We start from the raw sequence: 14,660 nt of genomic DNA, 5'->3' as shown, positions 1-14,660 counted from the left end.
GGAGGACTCAGCTGTGCATGGAAAATTAATACAGACAATTTAAAATGTATATAATGCGTTCATGTTTTCTCCCAGTCCATAGAAACACACACGAACACAAATATGTTGAGATATTGGGAACTTGTAAGGGACATCAGCGGTCTCTTCTAGTTTCATGTAATCGGCCAGTGAATCAGTCAAAAAATATTTGCTGAGTACCTCCTAGGTACTGGGATAAGTTGCCAGGCCTCTCAAGGGATCATGCTTCTTACTTTCCCACTTGAATTGGTAAGTGTATCGTATCACTATGGTGATCCCACGGGATCAAGGTACGTGTGCACCATGTGCCGGCTGCTACAGTAATGGGCCTATTGGTAGAGTACTGATGACGGAGCCTGTAGCTGCGTGCTGTCCTAAAGCATCTGGTTAACTGAAGAGAGGCAAAACAGCCCCTTGGGATCTACGTTCAACATAAGCCATCTTAAAGGGTTTACTGATACCCAACAACTCCCAATGTATAGGGCTTTCTGATGAAGTTGGATTGGAATGGGGTTTGGATCTGAAGCCAAAGTGAGGGTTTCAGTTACCTTGGCTCCAAGACCAGTGTTTGGGCACCATCTTCAGAAAAAGCTCTAGCCACAAAAAAGTTACTGAGTGCGCTGATTCACCGGGCCTGTCCCGCAGCACAGCCCAGGGATGAGCAGAATGTAGGCCAAAGGAAGGAGGCTGAGCATCCCAGTGTGCTTTAGATGATGGCAAGGAGCCCCGCATGTTTTTTTGCCTAGCGAGCTAGATTTCCTCACCAAACTGAGATGCAGGCAGCAAAAGAAAGGGGGGAGGGGTATGTTTCCCACTTCGGAGATAGTTTCTTTTTTTTTTTTTTTTTGTAAGACTTTATTGATTTATTTTGGGACACCTGGGTGGCTCAGTCTGTTAAGCGTCTGCCTTCAGCTCAAGTCATGATTCTGGGTCCTGGGATCAATTCGTGCTTCGAGTTCCTTGCTCAGACGGGAGCCTACTTCTCCCTCTGTCTGCTCTCCTGCTTGTGCATGCCCTCTTTCCCTTTCTCTCTCTGATAAATAAATAAAATGTTTTAAAAAAATAAAATAAAGATTTTATTTATTTATTTGAAAAGAGAGCATGAGCAGGGGAGAGGGGAAGAGGGAGAAGCAGGCTCCCTACTGAGCAGGGAGCCCGATGTGCCTAGGACCGTGGGATCATGACCTGAGCCAAAAGCAGATGCTTAAACCAAGCCTCCCCCCCCCCCCCGCCCCCGGCGCCCCTGGGAAGTTTTCTTAGGTGAAAGTGGATCATCAGATCAGTCTCTCAGAGCCTTCTTCAGACAAAAAAGGAAATCCCTACTCTTGTCTAACTGGGAAAAAAAAGATTGGAGAAAGCTCTCTAATCTTGAGAAACAGACTGCCCGGCAGTGAAGGGGGCTGCTCAAACCCACAACTGCCATGCAGTGTTATAAGGGTGCACTGGGCAAAGGAATTACCCAGCAGACACAGTCAGCTCTGACCAGGTGCAAGCCCTGGGTGACAGGACTTCAACAGAGAAAGAGACTTGAACAGAATCTCTGAGATCTTGTAAGATAAGAAGCTATTCACTGACCACGCAGATGAGGCAAAATAGATTATTTTAGAAAGATAGGATGAGAAGAGGCGCAGGAGACAAGGGCAGTTACGCTACAGGGAGGGTGGGAGGAGGTTCATACCAAGGGAGGGTGGTGGGGCTCGGGGTGCAGAAGGACAAGTGGCAGAGGCTGACAGGAACCAGGAACATCATCAGGGAACCTGCACCCCATTCCTCAAGGCAGCAGCCTCCCCTCTGTAGCCCAGAAGGGAGGGTTTTCTGGTAAGTTCCTCAGGACAACAGCGCTGTGCGGGTCCAGCACCCAGCAAGTAGATGGTGATGGGAGCCCTGGCTGCATTCAGCTAGGGCAGCTGCTTTTTACTGGAATTTAAAATAAGTAAATTTTCATAGGAACAAAGTGTTCTGAAGGCTTTAAAAAAAAAAAGGGGGACTGGAAATCACCACAGCACGGAACAAGGATCCAGAACCTTGTGTATAGCTACTGATTTTAGGCATGGTTTGTGGTCGTCATTGGACTGCCTGCTCCTTGGAGACAGGAAGTACATTTACATGTTTTTTTTTTTTTTAAGTAGGCTCCACACACACAGCCCCGGGACATAGGGCTTGGATCAAGACCTGAGCTGAGATCACGAGTAAGTCCCATGCCTAACTGACTGAGGCACCCAGGCGCCCTGTTTATACATTTTCCTATGAAGGACTTGGTTCTGTTCACCATACACAATGCTTATTAAAACAATTCTTTTCCAACACTGTGGTGCCCTCACCAGGATCACTCAGTGGCAATTCTCTGTCTCAACAACTCAACAACCCCTCAGTGCTTGCTCCTTTTCTTCTCTGGTTTCGCCTGGTGTTCTGGCATAAAAATCCCCTTGCCCCAGACCTTTCCCTCCTACAGAAATAGGCAGACACTTAGACGTCTGCGCACCAAGACCTGAGCAGACCCCGGCCTCCTCCTCCCAGCCTCCCAGCCTCCTAGCCTCCCCACCTCCTCCCCCTCTCCTCGGGCTGCAAACAAAATGTGCTATTCTGACCAGGTGAATGTCAAGGAGCAACAGGGAGACAAGAGGCAGTGGTGTTCCGTCCTCTGGAAATCAAGAGGAAGGAAAAACAGCTGGGAATGGAGTGAGAAAGCACATAAAATAAAACCATAATACTGTTGCAAGTGAGATAAAGGTCAATGGATTTCAAAATGTCAAATGACAAAAGGATAATTTCCCTTCCAGTTTTCAGTTAGTACAGTTTAGTTGCTGCCAAGTTTTAAATGTTTCCAACTTCATGAACATTTTTTACTCTCGTATTAGCGGTTATCAATTTATTCAAGTTTATATTAATATCCTCATAAATGTCAATCAGCACCTTAAGTGGTGTGAAAATTTTTTGTAGATAGATTCTATCTTGGGCATAATGACTGTGCATTGGCTCAGTTATAAAAATGCTTGAAGCTCTGTTGAGGGGCAATGTGCAGGCAAGGCTGCTAGGAGGTGAAGGTGGCAAGTGGATACGAAATTCTTCAACATTCCCTGCTCATTGATCTTTGAGGATAATGAAAATGTCCAAATCACAAATGATGGTGATACCTGGAATACTTAGCAAACTTTTATTGAGATTCTGTATATGGCAGGCATTGTGCCATAGATGTACGAAGATGTGGGGGAAGGGAAGGGACTGACTCTCTTTAGAGATTCTTTAGGAGATCAGATTACTAACTCTAAAGACATTGTGGGTGCTTAATAAAATGTACATTAACTTCATATTGCTGTAACCATTAATAATAATCATAATAAATGGCCGTGTTCATGTGTCGGGCACTTGGCATGCATTATTTTAATTTGGGGCTAGTTACTACTAGTCTTAATTTATAGATGAGGAATTTGAGGTTCAAATAAGTTAGAAGACACCTCTGAGACCACACAACCAGTTAGGGGGAAAATCCAACATTTTGACTTAATCCCGTCTGACTCTAGAACTCAGTCTCTTCCTACAGCATGTTGATACCTACTGAATATCAACAAAGTAGTGGTCAATTACCACATTTGCAACATGAACTAGACCCATAAAGGAGTCTGTATAAACAAAAGAGCAAATAAGACCACAGGTACATTTTCTCAAGTTTTACATAATTTTCTTTTCAATGTCTGAGCAAAGCATCATTCTCAGGTTCTTTCAGGAATAAGGTCTGTACGATATACTTGAGTGATTTATTAAATATCTCATTTTCCTTTGTTCTCATTTTTTCTGTTCTTTCTTTAGCTCCTAATATAGCACCAGATGCACTAGGAGCTCTGAGGAGCTAAAGATTCTTAAAACATTTGCTGCATTGACTGTAATCCCTCCTTCTCTCTTTGATCTCTATGCAAGTTCATGTGCCAGACTCGCAGAACATAGCTTGTGTGGAGGGATGAAGGCACAGTCCCTACCCTAGAGATGCTTAAGGACCAGAGAGTGCAGGCAGGAAAATGACATGCAAACAGCCTGCTTCGTCATATCAATAAAGTAGTAGAAGTGCCAGCAAGGTCAAAGCAAGTCAAGAGACTGAGAGATTGGTCTCTATGGGAGAGTTGGACAAACTTCAGAGAAGGCAGCCTCTAGACAACCTGAACAGGGAAGGCAGTAAGGGGCATAGTCGTGTTTGTTGTAAGTTGAGAGAACACTGCACAAAGGCAAGCGGTATGAGTGTGTGTGATGGGTTTGGAACAAGTAGGTAGTTACCGTTCACTAGGATGAAAAGAATGTGAAGGCATATGGTGGAAACTGGGATTGGAGAAAATGAATTCAATACCATAGAGTGTAAATTTATATTCTGCAAGAAGTTAAATGCAGGGAAGTTTTTTTGATAAGAAATGCAACATGGTCAAACATCTGTTTTAGGTAAATAACTGGCTAAAGAATAAATAAAGGAAATAAGAGCAGAAGCCCTGAGACTAGACTTTAGAGCAGCAATCCACGGTTAGAGATGCTTTCATCTGGACAGGGAGTCAGGTGCTTTAAAGTTCTTCTGTTCCCAGGTGCCTGGGTGGCTCAGTGGCTTAGGCCGCTGCCTTTGGCTCAGGTCATGATCTCAGGGTCCTGGGATCGAGTCCCACATCAGGCTCTCTGCTCAGCAGCGAACCTGCTTCCCTCTCTCTCTCTGCCTGCCTCTCTGTCTACTTGTGATCTCTCTCTGTCAAATAAATAAAAATAAAATCTTAAAAAAAAAAAAAAAGTTCTTCTGTTCCCTCTTGCTGTATGCAAAGAGTATAAACAGAAGCCTGCCTCCCTATGAAGGTAGATGAACAGGTAGATCTATGCCATGCCCTTCTTCAGTGCCAGAAATTCTCCCTTCATCCCTTTTCCCCTTTTTTCCTTGAGCAGGATTTTGTGTTTTCCAAGAAGACTGTCAATGGGGGATGCCTGGGCCTGGGTGGCTCAGTCATTGAGTGTCTGCCTTTGGCTCAGGCAGATCTTGGCATCCTTGGATAGAGCCCCATATTCGACTCCCTGTTCCGTGGGGAACCTGCTTCTCCCTCTACAGCTCTCCGTGCTTGTGTTCCCTCTCTCACTCTCTCTTTCTGTAACAAATAAACAAAATCTTTAAAAAAAAAAAAAAAAGTCAATGGATTTGAATGCACAGAGTCCTTGGTACTCCCCTAAAATGTTGGATGCATCCCTCTCTGAGGCAAAATGGAAGAGTCTTCAGAATGATTTGAGAAACTTCAAATATGGCCTCAAAGCATTAAGGAGATGTTCGGGAACTGAAGACATAGGAAACAACTTCTAACACAGCACTGGTGCTATAACCACATAGCATGATTAGTGGATACCAGATTCTCCAGTAGTCCCTGCTCATTAATTCCTTCTGGATAAGAAGAACATCCAAATCAAAAGTGATGGTAATATTCTGGATATTTAACAGATTTTATTGAGTTTCTGTATCTGCATTGCAAGTATATACATATGTGAGGGAGAATATAACGTTGTGTTTTTTAACAATGAAATGTATATCGTTTTATTTAATAATCTGTAAAAAGTCATACTCTGGCAGAGTGACACATTCTCTGTCTCAGCAGATATATTTATATTTATTATATGTATTATGTTTTTATTTATTTTATATTATATAATTACATTCATATGTGTGTGTATATCTTATAATACTGAAACTTACATTTTAATTATTGAAATTTGAATTTAGAATATTGCTAATTCTATATATTAACATTATATATTATATATAATTCCACATGAGGGCACAAAGCCTCATGTACAAAGGTTTGCAAGCATTAATCAAAATATGCAATGTATTAAAACAATTTCAGAGCGAGTCCTTCAAATAGCAATGTTTTAAATAATCAAGCTTTGTGAACTTCAGTCCTTTCTTTCCCTAGAAAGGCAGTTTAGCAATTTGGCTACTCATATAATGCTTCTAATAATTCAAATGTGGAAAACTCTATGACAAATTATTAGAATTATAATGGGACTCAGCCTAAACTTCAGAGGAAAAAAAAAATTCTGGCTCAGACTAAACTTCCCTTAGTAAATGAAAACCAGAGTCTACAGTAATGTTTCACGTCAGATTAACAGGATTAATCATAACAAAAACATCACCAGCCACAATTATAACCAGTTAGCCAATTTGGGACAAAGGAGTATAAAACTGAGTTTTTAAGTTCTCCAGCACTGTAAAATCCCTGAAAGAGGATGAAGTATAAGCAATAATAGATATACCAACATTTTTACTGTGGATCTGAACTAAATTAAGTCTTTTCATATGTTATCCCATTCAATGTTCACAGAAGTCTTATGAGATACCATGGAGTGTATCTGCCAAGTCCACTGGGAACTGCCTCTGAACTGTGCAGTAATTAGTTAGATGGAACCAGAAACACTACCCTTGTTCAAGAAGAGGCTGTGTTTTCCTACAGTTGCTTCCTGGTCCCCGAGTACCGAGCATGTGGCATTGCCCAGCATTCTTCTGAACAGCTGGCATCTAAGCTGTTTTTACGTTGTAATTGCATAGAACACCAGGTGAACCCACAGTGCAGCAGTTTGCCCACTGTCATTCTCATACGTATCTCCTTAGAGGGAGAGCTACAGACCATAGAGTCCCTTCCCTGGAACACAGCCACAGTGGATCTGGCAAGTACCAGCCCATCCTGCATCCCTGCAGAAAGCTGGGAGGTCTGGGTAACTCTGTGCCTCTTTTTGCTGACCCTTCACTTGTAAATTTCCCTAGAATGACCTGTTGCCTGCAACTATTCATATGTCATTAGGGGCTGAAATGAAATTAAGTAACATTAAAAGTCCTGCAGAAGCATGAAAGCTATGTTACAGATTTCCGTGTATCTGATTTCAAAGTGATTTTCGTTAGTAAGATTAACATGTCCAAAGTCATGATTTTATTAAATTGTGTGGCTAGAAACTCCACCAGGCTTGCCAATTCACAAGCTAGTGGTTATCTTCACAGCATAATCTACCTCAAAGGGTAAAATCAAGACCATCTTCACCATAAAGACCATGGTGCTTAGGATTATATCAGTTATAGGGGCCCTAAATTCAGATGTATGGAACCATTATCTCTGGTGGTAATGATCCCAAATCTGCAATTCTTAATGGGCACCCAAGGCACTCAAAAGTTTAAGATGCATTGATCTATAGAAATTGTCCTGAACTTGCCACAAGAACCACGTGTGTACGGGGCACAGGTCAGACCACCCATCTTCTCTCAGAATTGAGGATGTCACAGGAAGCAGAGTTATCTGTCAGGAGGGAGTCTTTTGTGAAATCTAACCTCCTAGCCTCAGTAGTAGAAAAAAGAGAAAAGGAAGTTTTTATGGCATCACAGGGCTTTTCAGATCCAGCTGAAACTCTTAAAATAAGTGATTTCTGATACATGAATTCAAGGAACATCCTGGAGTCGGGTCAAGAGAATGCCAAGAAAGTGCGTGTACCGTCCTAGGGGGTCGACAAAAATACTGTGGGCTAGTGTAAGCCACACTGAGGCAGGTAGGGAGGAGAACCAGTAAAAGCTCTAAGGGAAAGAACCATAGTTTTCTTCTTCCTGCCCTGGGAAAGTAAACAGTTGTGAACCTGCTCCTACAACCCAGGGAGAACCAGGGAAGAACTGACAAAAACGTGGGCCAGACAGTCATGTACTGAGGCAGGACAGGGCAGAGTTGCCACAGTCCCGACATGGGCAGGAGATTGACTAGTTTGAGGACAGTACTCCTGTTCATCTCATATTTTATTCACCCTTCTCCTTCCTCTCTAGCCTCATAAGAGAGAACTCGGGCTTCACTTCAAAAGAAACTTGGGGGGCGCCTGGGTGGCTCAGTGGGTTAAAGCCTCTGCCTTTCGCTCAGGTCATGATCCCAGGGTCCTGGGATCGAGTCCCGCATCGGGCTCTCTGCTTGGCAGGGAGCCTGCTTCTTCCTCTCTCTCTCTCTGCCTGCCTCTCTCCCTGCTTGTGATCTCTATCTGTCAAATAAATAAATAAAATCTTAAAAAAAAAAATTACAAAAGAAACTTGGGAAGAGACTTGAAATCAAGAAATAATTCACCTAATTCATCAGTGTTAAGCATGTCAAGAACCAACCCTTCCCAAGCACTGTTATAAATCACTCTGTCTAGAACAATAGGAAATATGGTATTCAAATGCAGCACCAATTGTTGTGAATTCCAAACGACCAAGCAAAAGTCAAACGCAAGCCTTGGAGGGAGATATAATTTCATGGTACTTTTTGAGGACCTATAAATTTTGAAAAATAAGTTGGGCATAGCTAACATGGTGGAAAACCAAATAAAAAATGATTAGTCACTAGGAAAGAAATAAAAAAAAATACATTTCATTCATTCTGTTCAGTACCTGGCACACAGAAGATGTTTGGTAATTTTTCTGAGGAATCCATGAATAAATTCCAAGACTCCCAGAGTTATTACTGCAAATCCTCAATACGGTCAGCCCTCACCTTTGATAAGATAATACAAGATCAGCGAAGGCCTATAGGGTTATCTGTCTTTATCATGGGACTGGCAAAAGCTCTCATACAAACTAACTAAACATATTCAATCTTTGGTGATTTTGCCAGTTTACTCCCATATTACTTAGCTGAGTTGGTTTTTTCTAATCCACTGCTTATAAAGAAGAATATGATATTTCCTCCCTGGTGAGTGACTAATTTAGAAAACAAAGTGAGGGTGACTATGTCTGTGTTTGGGGCAATGAAACCTCAGTAAACGGATTAATGAGACTTCTCTTCAGAGAGCTATTGATAGCCGTGCAATATCTAGGTCAAGAACTACATACACTCTAAATAGGGAGTTTGTAGAAGCTTAAATGAGGTCTCAGCATCAGTAAGGAATGTTGTATTCCACTATAATTATGTTATCAATGTGAAAGATGGCTTAGTGAAAAACGGCCATAAAAATGAAGTGCTAGAATCATGTATTTATAAAAGAGCATATATATGGATTTCTTTGTTTACTGACAGTAGAAGAAATACTGAATTTCTATTTTGCAATCTTCAAAGTCTTTCAATTGTGAAGGATCTTTCTCTTAATAATACCGTAGCCAAAGTTATCAGAAGATCTCCTAAGTGTTTCCTTGACCAGCTCATTGTATGCCCCGGTTGTATTTCAGATTTCAATATATTACCCCATTGAAAACAAAATCATGGACTATATTCTTTGTGGTTCCTCTTCCTTATTTAATCATTTTAGAGATGGCAGTTAATATTCACATGCCAGGAACGGATCGATATTTATGAATGCATATATGCACATTCACATGTGGTTACTTCCTAAACAATGCTAATGTTGTCATTTCTGGTGATTAAGAAACAAATACATAAATAGGATCGAAATTTCAAGATAACTTAGTAATATCTCTGGGAGGAAAATTCTATCTTGGTCCGGCAAGCAACCTGGCTCCAGAGTTCTGGTCTTTCCCATTCTTTCTAATTAACATTCAAAATGTGTTTCCATACATTTTTTTAATGAAAAAATAAGTAGTAAATTTCTCCTAAAACCACAAACTGTTACCTGGTTAATATTTGAAAACTCCTACTAAGATACATGCACGCATGTGTGCATATGTGTATGATGCATGTGTATACACACATATATGCATATATGTGTCTCCATGGGCATGCATATATGTGCGTCCGCACATGTACACATACAGACAGAATATCTTGAAGCTTGTTTTTCACACAGCATTCCGAATGATCTTCTAAGTAAGAAAACCAGATCCTTACACAGCCCTAAAAGTGGTTTTCTGTTGCATCCAAATATCATATCCCTTGGTGTCACAATTCTCCCTCCTTATCAGTAGACTCATCGGACTATCATGGATTCCCTTCTGGTCATCAAACTTAGGAAACTCTTATCTGCTCGAGGCCCCTTTGAAAGTTCTTCCTCCAGATCACAGCTTGACTAGCTTATTCTCAAACCTGAGGTTTCAACTAAATTGCTCTAGCCTCACAACTGCTCTGAAACTAACAGATTCTCTCTTCCACCCACCTGTGGTACCCCTCCCCACTTTCTATCACATTATTTTGACTATTTTGTTCACAGCAATGTAATACCTTATTTATTGTATTTATAAGGTTTCTCTACAATGTGAAGTTAGGGATGTTGTCAGCATTACCTGTAATATATCCTCATCTATCCTAGCACATAGTAGATGTTCAATGAATGTTTGATGAGTGAATAAATAGTTCTAAACTATTTATAGTTCTGAACTAAAAAATAGTTCATAACTCACAGTATCAGGGAATAACTTGTGTTTTCCTATGAAAAATGAATCATAGGAACAATCCTATGTCAGCCCTGAAAGAGCTCCCTTATGTCTCATTGATGAACTGGAGTCAGAATATGCATGCTTATCATTAAATTAAAACATTCCTATTGATAGATGTGCAGGTTCTTTTTAATTTCCTACTGTCAGACACTGCCCTGAAATAAACAATTTTGTATTTGTGTTTGAATATACTTATACAACTCTTTTTCCTCACAATAGCCTTCAAACTGTGAAACTGCAACCTCAGAGGATTTTAAACATTCATACATTTTAAACATTCAAATTGCTCTCAACAAATACTGTCAGAACTGTGAAGAGTCTGAGATTTTACCCTGCTAACAAGTCAGCCCGCTGCATGTTCACAGATACTCGCAGAAGATATGAGACTCCTAGGTCAGAGAAAAGGACTTTGCTGTTCCCTTTAGAACAGGCAACATGTTTCATGGTCATCTTGGTTCCACTTGCCCCTCCCCTTAAGGCCCTTGGCAGCACAGAGCGGCCCAAGTGAATTCTACACATACAATGGAATATCGCTTAGGAACCTCCAGTCTTTTAAAGGGACCACAGCAAACCTGCTCGACTTCTGAGCTGGAAGGAGACATTATTTTTATTTTCCTGGGGACTAAATAAATCCATCCTCTTCTCCAGGGGGAGACACTATGTTTTCCAAGGCAGTTTGTTCTACAAATATCCTTGAAAAAATTGTCAGAAACAGATGCTATCAGTGTGTCTGTTCACAAAATTTAGAGAAATACAAGAGGCCCATGGAGGACTGTCTCCCACAATTTACACTCTTACTAGCAGCAGAATCCACTCTTGGGAGTAAGGATGATTAAACTCAAGTGTGAGAGGAGTTGACCAGCACTTCTGACTTTCTATACAGGCAAATCAAGAAGGAATTTAGAATTTTGAGTGGTGGATTTGGTAAAGGTATGCAATCAATTTGGGTACTTCCTCAGCAAATGAAGTATGAAAAATTGCCTATAAGAGTTTTATGGCACAGAAATGGCATACATCATATCTTTCAATATTCCATTCATCAAAATTCAGTCACAGGGCTTTCCTTAACTGCAAGGGAGGCTAAAAAATGCAGTCTTATCATGTTTCCAGGAGTGACAAGACTGAACATGTGACTTTCCTGGCCACATAGACTCTCTGTGATTAAAGTCCCATAAGATTTCTCCACATAGTCCTTCTATACCGGGTTTTGCACATCAGGCCAAATTTCTCTTCTCATTTCTACCACCAAAGGCTCTCCTCTTCAAGAATCCATTAGTAAGACGTGAAGATATGTGTGCCACCAATAAAGGAATAGTAAAATAAAATAAAGACATTCCCCGGGTGGTAAGTAGGGAATGTGCAGGGAACTCAGTCAAAACTGTGAATTTTTCCACTCAACCTATCAAGTTTCCTCAGCTTGAAAATTCTGATTGGAAATTACTTTTAGTACTAAAGAGAAATAGAAGACACTGCAGACTAACACTGAAAAATTGCAGACTGAGTCATTTTCAAGCAGACACTCACACTAACCTCTTCCTGCTAAAATCTTCTAAAGGAAAGAGAAGTGAGGCTCTCTAGCTCAGTTTTGACCTCTCTTTTATTTTTATTTTTTCCAGTTTTACTAAGAAATAATTGGCATATAGCACTGTGTCAGTTTAAGGCATAAAGTGTGATGGCTTGATTTATATATACTGTGAAATGATTACCATGGTAGGTTCAGTTAACATCCATTTTTTCATATAGGTACAATAAAAAGAAAAGAAAGGGGGGAAAAGGAAAATATTCTCTCCTGTGATGAGAACTCAGAGGATTTGCTCTCTTAAACTTTTCTTAAAATTTTCTATGTACCATACAGTACTGTTAGCTCTAGTCACCATGTTGAACATTACATCCCTAGTACTTACTTATCTTATAACCAGAAGTTTGTACCTTTTGATCACCTCCTCCAATTTCCCTGTGCGCCCCCCCACCCCCACTTCTGGTAACGACAAGTCTGATCTCTTTTCCTATGAGATTGTGTGTGTTTGTTTAGATTTCACATATGCATGTAATAATGCAGTTATTTGTCTTTGATTTCTTTCACGTAGCCTAATTTCTTTAAGGTCCATCAATGTTGTTGCAAATGGTAAAATGGTAAGATTTCCTTGTTCTTTTTTGGCTGAATATTATTTCATATTACTTTACATACATACCACGACTTAAAGAAGTTTATCCATCCGTCTGTGGACACTTCATTTGTTTCCATGTCTTGACTATGGTGATCACATGGAGGTTCAGATAGTGCTTTGGTTTCCTGTGGATCCATTCCCAGAACTGTAATTGCTTGATCGTATGGTAGTTCTGTTTTTAAATTTCTCTGCCTCCACACCAGCATTCATTACCACGTGTCTTTTTGATACTAGACATTCCACAGGCCTGAAGTGATACCTCACAATGATTTTAATATGCCTCCCCCGAATGACAAGTGATGTTGAGCATCTTTTCATGTACCTGTTGGTTTTTCGTATATCTTCTTTGGAGAAATGTCTATTCGGGTCCTTTGCCCAGTTTTTTTTGTCCTTGTTGTTTTGTTTTTTTTAATTTATTTATTTTTTCAGCGTAACAGTATTCATTGTTTTTGCACAACACCCAGTGCTCCATGCAAAACGTGCCCTCCCTATTACCCACCACCTGTTCCCCCAACCTCCCAACCCTGACCCTTCAAAACCCTCACGTTGTTTTTCAGAGTCCATAGTCTCTTGTGGTTAGCCTCCCCTTCCAATTTTTTTTTATAAACATATAATGTATTTTTATCCCCAGGGGTACAGGTCTGTGAATCGCCAGGTTTACACACTTCACAGCACTCACGATAGCACATACCCTCCCCAATGTCCATAACCCCCTCCCCCTCTCCCAACCCCACCTCCCCCCAGCAACCCCCAGTTTGTTTTGTGAGATTAAGAGTCATTTATGGTTTGTCTCCCTCCCAATCCCATCTTGTTTCATTTATTCTTCTCCTATCCTCCTAACCCCCCATGTTGCTTCTCCATGTCCTCATATCAGGGAGATCATATGATAGTTGTCTTTCTCCGATTGACTTATTTCACTAAGCATGATACGCTCTAGTTCCATCCACATCATCGCAAATGGCAAGATTTCATTTCTTTTGATGGCTGCATAGTATTCCATTGTGTATATATACCACCTCTTCTTTATCCATTCATCTGTTGATGGACATCTAGGTTCTTTCCATAGTTTGGCTATTGTAGACATTGCTGCTATAAACATTCGGGTACACGTATCCATTCGGATCACTATGTTTATATCTTTAGGGTAAATACCCAGTAGTGCAATTGCTGGGTCATAGGGTAGTTCAATTTTCAACATTTTGAGGAACCTCCATGCTGTTTTCCAGAGTGGTTGCACCAGCTTGCATTCCCACCAACAGTGGAGGAGGGTTTCCCTTTCTCCACATCCTCGCCAGCATCTGTCATTTCCTGACTTGTTAATTTTAGCCATTCTGACTGGTGTGAGGTGATATCTCATTGTGGTTTTGATTTGTATTTCCCTGATGCCGAGTGACGTGGAGCACTTTTTCATGTGTCTGTTGGCCATCTGGATGTCTTCTTTGCAGAAATGTCTGTTCATGTCCTCTGGCCATTTCTTGATTGGATTGTTTGTTCTTTGGGTGTTGATTTTGCTAAGTTCCTTATAGATTTTGGATACTAGCCCTTTATCTGATGTGTCGTTTGCAAATATCTTCTCTCATTCTGTCATTTGTCTTTTGGTTTTGTTAACTGTTTCCTTTGCTGTGCAAAAGCTTTTGATCTTGATGAAATCCCAATAGTTCATTTTTGCCCTTGCTTCCCTTCCCTTTGCCGATGTTCCTAGGAAGATGTTGTTGTGGCTGAGGTCAAAGAGGTTGCTGCCTGCGTTCTCCTCAAGGATTTTGATGGATTCCTTTCTCACATTGAGGTCCTTCATCCATTTGGAGTCTATTTTCGTGTGTGGTGTAAGGAAGTGGTCCAATTTCATTTTTCTGCATGTGGCTGTCCAATTTTCCCAGCACCATTTATTGAAGAGGCTGTCTTTTTTCCACTGGACATTCTTTCCTGCTTTGTCAAAGATTAGTTGACAAATAGAGTTGAGGGTCTATTTCTGGGCTCTCTATTCTGTTCCACTGATCGATGTGTCTGTTTTTGTGCCAGTACCATGCTGTCTTGATGACGACAGCTTTGTAATAGAGCTTGAAGTCCAGAATTGTGATGCCACCCACTTTGGCTTTCTTTTTCAATATGCCATTGGCTATTCGAGATCTTTTCTGGTTCCA

This window comes from Meles meles, chromosome 9, assembly GCF_922984935.1.
Source record: "Meles meles chromosome 9, mMelMel3.1 paternal haplotype, whole genome shotgun sequence".
NCBI lineage: Eukaryota > Metazoa > Chordata > Mammalia > Carnivora > Mustelidae > Meles > Meles meles.
The sequence above is the reverse complement of the archived record's forward strand: the minus strand, read 5'-3'. Positions refer to the sequence as shown.